This window comes from Ailuropoda melanoleuca, chromosome 9 (assembly GCF_002007445.2).
Source record: "Ailuropoda melanoleuca isolate Jingjing chromosome 9, ASM200744v2, whole genome shotgun sequence".
In the NCBI taxonomy this organism is placed as follows: domain Eukaryota; kingdom Metazoa; phylum Chordata; class Mammalia; order Carnivora; family Ursidae; genus Ailuropoda; species Ailuropoda melanoleuca.
In genome coordinates this window covers 46,299,652-46,305,921 of record NC_048226.1, presented here as the reverse complement: position 1 = coordinate 46,305,921, position 6,270 = coordinate 46,299,652, and the positions used below count along the sequence as shown (strand labels likewise).

Sequence of the window (6,270 nt, the reverse complement as noted above, 5' to 3'; positions counted from 1 at the left end):
CAAGAATGGATACCTGTTCATTTGGTCACTAAAATATTTTTAGTATTTTGAAACTTTGAGACTTTTACCCAAATAAGATAACTTTTAAAATCTTCAGTGACCTACTATTTCTTATCCTTCGGGTTGCCTTACAAACAATTTTACTGAGTCCTAGAAAAGAGGCCCTAAAGCTGGATGGCTAGAGATACCAGAGTATGAATTAGAATCAACGATTTGCAATTTACTGAGTTCTTCACAGAAGCTTATAAACTTCTGGGAATTGGGTCATGTCTTAAAGAAGAGTGGCTTAAATCAATGTTTATACTGTTCCTTTGTGTGTGTGACTTTAATCCTCAGAACCACCAATATTTTGTAGCCGGATTCCTCTTATGTTTATGTCATGTGCTCAATGTCATTTTATATTATTGACTTTTCCCATGCCTATTTCAACCTGAAACATGCTTCCTTTCCCAGTTACATTACAAACTTCTAAAGGGCAGAGCCTATAACAAACTTCTCTTTATTCCCCTACAATATCTACTCTAGTACCTTGCAACAAGTAGATGATAGAAAGATACATGATCACTGACTAAACCAGCAGAAACTGGAAATGGGGAGTTGACCATGTAATGGGAGAGATGAACAGAGCTATGATCCCAGCACCCAGAAGCTGCCAACACATTGGCTACAAGTCATCAGTCACACCAAAGAGAGGGTGACCCTAGTTTCCCACCTGAAGAAAATGACTTGGTCCTAGCCCTTTGGAGCTTATCTACCAACCCTTCTAATTTCTTTTGTGAGACTTGGTTGGGCTTTGTATTATTGTCCTACTCATCCCCTCCTCATGCCTCTCCACTTCCATTCCTGGGCTAATAGCGTAGCAAAGTAACTAAAAGGAAGTATACGAACATTGTCATCACAGATGTAATAGACATTACTTTCAGAAAGGGCATGTGAAATCCAAAGAGGCACCCACACTAGAGCCCAGACTGATCTCCAACACAGTCAAGACATTGATGCTCTTTTCTGAATTGGGGCTTGGACAAGAAAAACCTGAGGGAGCCCAGTCCTTTCAAGGGTGCTCTAAGAGCTAAAGGCCTATCCCATATTTGGTCTGATTTATAAAAGATCTGAACAAGAAATTAGGTTCAAAACTAACCCAAGATTTAATTCTATCACAGAGTTAGACCAGTGAACCTAGTTTTGGTCTAATATTCCCAGCTGCACCCAGCAGAATTGATCTAAAACATTTGTTCAAGAACCTCTCTGTCCAAAACATGAATGAATTGGGTACAAAGATGACAGACACAGGTGCATAGACACACTCAGATGCTGTCCAGGGGAGATCAAACACATTCCTTATGAAGTATAAGATAACATAAAATGTGGCTAAGGCCATAGAAGAAGGGCATGAAGAAAGTTCTGTGAGAATTCAGAAGTAGAATTTTCTTCTACCTGGTGACAATCAGGGAAAGTTTCAAGCCAGCATATCATAGAAATGGATGGGCTTGGGCCAGAGCTAAACCTGTGTGAAGAAAGACAGTGGGATATGAGGCTGAAAAGGGATCTTATTGGTCTTTAAATTCTTAAAGGAGCTATAGGGGACCTTATATTCTTTCTTTCTTTCTTTCTTTTTTTAACTTTAAGAAACTGCTTATTTTCCATCAACCTTTTTTCCATTTTGTTTGCCTTTGTGGAAGGGCAGCTTAAGACCACTCAGTGGTTGTTCCTACCCTTTCAGTGGCCTGAGCAGTGGGGGCTGCAGACCAGTCTTCAGTGGCTGGCTGGGTGCTCCCATCTTTAGCAGGGAACTGCCGAATGGGCACGGAGGGTGTCTGCATGCCTTCGCACCAGTCTGCGACTTCGGGCTGAGTCGCCCTGAACTCTGGAGCTGGAGCGGTCCATTCACCCTGAAATTCCTCCTGGGTCACAGCCCTTCCAGCAGCAGCCTGCTCTTCCTTTTCAATCTCTTCAGGATCTCCGTAGAAATAGAGATCAGGCATGAGCTCCCACAGGTGTCCACACAAGCGCGGAACTTCCTGGGCCCAGCATCCACCCCATCAGACCCCTTGAGCGAGTTCCCTTGTTGCCAAAAGGGATGGCAATGTCCACAGAGTGCAGAGGAGAGTGTGTGTTACTCAAACAATGGTAGGCAGGTTAACATAAGACACCTCCGCGAGAGTCCGGTGGTCAGCCCTGGGATCAGTAACCACCAGAAGTCTCAGCTCCCGGAGGCTGCCTGGATCTGGGCAGTGATGTCTACAGGAACAAAGCGGCCAGCAATAGCCATGGCTCCGGTAGCAGCAGCACATTTCAGCACGGCTCGCTGGCCAGTCTCCCCGGATGATATGACATTGACAGGAGCCAGGTTTTCAATGGCAACAATGGTACAAGCTGCCAGCAGAAGCTTCTTCCAGGTTCTCTTCAGATTTATGATCTAGATGCCATCACATTTCCTTCTGTAGATTCACTGTTCTGTTTGGAAGTCAAGGTTGGTGCCACCTAAGTGGGTCCTGCTGGAAGGAATCTGAGGACATCCTCCTCCTTCATTTGCAGGACATCAAGGGCTCTGGACATTGTGAAAGTTTTCCTTTAAGTCATGACAGGAACGCAGAACACCACCACATGGACCCCTCCCTGTGCAGTGTGGAAAGGAAGACCCTTATGTTCTNTTTTTTTTTTTTTTTTTTTAAGATTCTATTTATTTGACGGAGAGAGAGAGCACACGCAGGGGGAGCAGGAGAGGGAGAAGCAGGTTCCCCGCTGAGCTGGGAGCTCCATGCGGGGCTCGATCCAACCTGGGATCGGGACCTGAGCTGAAGGCAGATGCTTAACCGACTGAGTCACCCAGGCGCCCCAGGGCCTTACATTCTTGATCAAAGAGTTTGGGTTTCTTTCCATGGATAGAAGCAGCCACTCTAGGTTTATGAGCTGAAGGGTGCCATGAACTGTTCCCCACACAGAGATGAACCAGCAGCAAGGAACAGAAAGGACCAGAGTGAGGAAAACACGGAGTAGAGACAGAACAAAAGCTAAGATGCTCCTGGTGGTGGGAGGAGGAGAGAGCGAGGACTGGAGCCCCACATCTGGCTGTGGTGGAATCCAGGGAAGAGGAACCAGATGACCTGACGCTCAGTACTGAGAGGCTATGGGTAGTGTTTTTTACTTCATGAGTGAACACAAGTGGGAAAAACGAAACAGAGGAGAGAGAAGCAGATTCTGTATTGAGACAAGGAGAAAAATTACTTCGAAGTAGTGAATAGTACCCACGCGGGCTTTTTCTAAAGTGTTTCTAAGACCCTCATTACCAGGGAAGGATATAGAAAACATGTATTTTTTTTAAAGTAAATACTTTTTCTTAATCCAAATCTGATCTCCCAAGTCAGCATCTAATTTGTTTTTTACCACGGATTTTGATATTATTGTCAAATTAAAGGAAACTCAAATTTGAATTTATCTTCACATCTGCTTTTTTTCACCATCCTGTTAGACCAGACCCATGGACAAGTTTTTTCAGGACTGCTCAAAACTAGTATTTTCTTATTTCATTTAACCCTGTTTAAATTTTATTTTTAAAATATAATTTTTTCCCAGTAGTTCTAAAGAAAATGTAATTGTGGAGGAAGTTTTATCACATCTGTCTCTAAGTGTCACCATTCTTCCTCTTAGGTTTTCAAGCTATTTTCAACGTGCATGTTTAGCCCCTCTTCCTGGCAGCATGTGATTTCTCTCAAATTCCTCAGATACTGTGCGACAGTTTCTATAAGTATCTCTTGGATACTTTTTGCCCTGTGCAAACCAGTCCTGCTTTTTCAGTTGCGTTGGACCATTGTGAGCCAGCATGAACTCCAGGCTGTGACTTCCACCTCTACAGAATTGAAGGGGACATCGTGCCAAAGCTATGAACTCTGGATTTGTTGCTTTGTTTTGGTTGCTCAAGTCTACTGAGCCAAATGCACAAAGCCAGTTAAAAAGAGGTTGTTGATTCCCTGCCTTAAGAAAATACGCCTCCCAGAAAAGTTCCCAATAGGAGAAACGCTATAACCTCAGAAGGAGTCTTAGATGTTGAATTTCTACCAATAGTTGTCACCCACTACACCACTGCCCATTGGGTTATTTATCTATGACAAATCTCCAGAGCTTCTCCTTTCAGAAACTGTTTTTTCCTACCCCATTCTGTCTCCTCCTCCCTTGATAAGTTATAAGCATACCCATATATATGTGTGTGTATATATATTATATACATATATGTATATTATGTATAATATATGTATATTATCTATCTATATCTATATATAAAACTATCTAGTCTCTTCATGTGTGGTGTTAACTCTACTGTCAATCACCTTTACCTATACATTTGACCCACTTAACAGCGCTCTACATCTTGGAAACTCCAGTTCCCTGAAAATGTCCTCTGCCCTGCAATTATTTCTGGACCTTGCAGTTATCAAGAACAACTCATCACAAACATATCCCCCTTCCCCTGCTCAGGCAGCATTGGGGCCCTCTGCTTTTGTGATGTGAGTGTCCCACTCAGGCATGAGATGGCCCTTGTGTGGGTGTCAGCTGGCCTGGCATCAACGCTGGTGTGATGTACCTGAAGGAATAAAGACTCTGCCACCCTAAAGTATGACAGAAGTTCAGGACATGCCACCTCAAAATATGTGGCTTTGATAAAGTGGATTATTTTGAGCTACCAAAACTTGAAAACCAGCAAATGCAAGGAAGGGCTTCCTCTGAACTCCCCCTTCTTTGCCGTAAAGACCAATCCCCCCAAAGGAACTAAATTGTCATGAATGCCCTTCCCCAGAGTTTCACCAACTAGAAAAGATTGACCCCTATCACAGGAGAGGATACTAGATGCGGATATCACACATAAACTTCGTCACAAACTATCATACTGCCCATCTATTCTTCTAAGGGCCCACTCTTCTTTCCTAAAAATCATTTAGTCTCCCCTAAGAGGCCTACATCCCCCCTCCCTTTTCCCTATTAAGATGGTATTTATATTGTGGTAATCAGTTTGAAATGTATATATGTCAATTCATTATGTCATACACCTTAAATTTATACAGCTTATGTCAAATTATACCTCAATAAAACTGGAAGAAAAAATAAAAATAGTAAAAACAAATTTTAAAAATAGATGGGTTTCAATCCTGAATTCCAAGCCACCTCACAAGTTACTCATTTTTCCCTGGGTATCTCCCAGGTATACATGAGGTATTACATGTTAGTAAACTTCAGTTCGTTTTTCTCTTGTTAATCTTTTATTACCGGGGTCTCAGCTAAGAACCTTCCAAAGGGTAGAGGGCAAATTAGCTTTCCTCCCCTACATAGCAAATCCATTGTGTTGTGTCAACCAATACAGCTCATGCTAGATGCTGCTTCTGCCCCCACCTGAGGGTAAGGGCACTATTTTCCGTGGCTTCCAAAGCTTTGGATGCCCCTCCTTGTCACTAGAGAGGCCATCTCCTCCTGCTGCGATTCAAGAATCAGTTGTGCTGGGGCAGAGGCACCACTGATGGGCAGGAGCTGCTGAAGTGCCAAAGCTCCCAGGACTCCAGTCCCGTCACACCCAGTGCCCAGGTGCAGACGCCTCTCCGCCCCTTTGTCGTTCTGTGACGGGCTCTCAAAACAATGCAACTTTGTACTCTCAATGTTTCAAAGAGAGTTTGTGCAGAAACAGCTCCTCCTTTCTTTGTTTTTCAGAAGGCTATCCCCACCGCCACCCAGGGATTAAGACACAAGTCCTTTGGGGGCTGGGTGAGGGGACTGAAAGACAGAAACTGGCTATACTTAAAATTGTCCCTCTTCGTCACTGCCTGAGGCATAGCTACAAGACCCTCTCAGCACCTGCTGGAAGCTCTCCTCCCTTCAATAATTTATTTTCTGTGAGGTTCGGTTCCTTCCTATTTGCCCTGACAGTTCTGAATGCTGAGGAAAGATCCCCTTCTTCTCAAACTGTTCCCCTACCTCCTGAGGCCCTCCATCCCCAAGGGAAGGGGATCCAGTGAAATTACCTACAAAGTTGTGGGTGCCGGTAAGAAGGGGAAGTGGGTAGGCATTAGCTGAGCTGGAAAATCAGCAGGATGACCTCATGTTTCCATCAGAGCAAAGGAGACAGTGATAAATTTGAGAAAGAGCTTCACATGAGTCCCTTAGCATTTGGAAACACATCTAATTTAGAAAGGAAAGCCAGCTTTTCTTGCAGAGCTTTCTAAAGGTGAATGTTTTGGGGGTGTTACCTGCAACAACATGATGAGATGGAATCATGGCGACAGTAAT

General features: G+C 43.8%; 1 pseudogene; it reads right to left on the bottom strand.

Annotated features, from left to right (window-relative positions):
* Positions 1-1,506: 1,506 nt before the first annotated feature.
* Positions 1,507-2,556, bottom strand: LOC100481958 (annotated as a pseudogene).
* Positions 2,557-6,270: the final 3,714 nt, after the last annotated feature.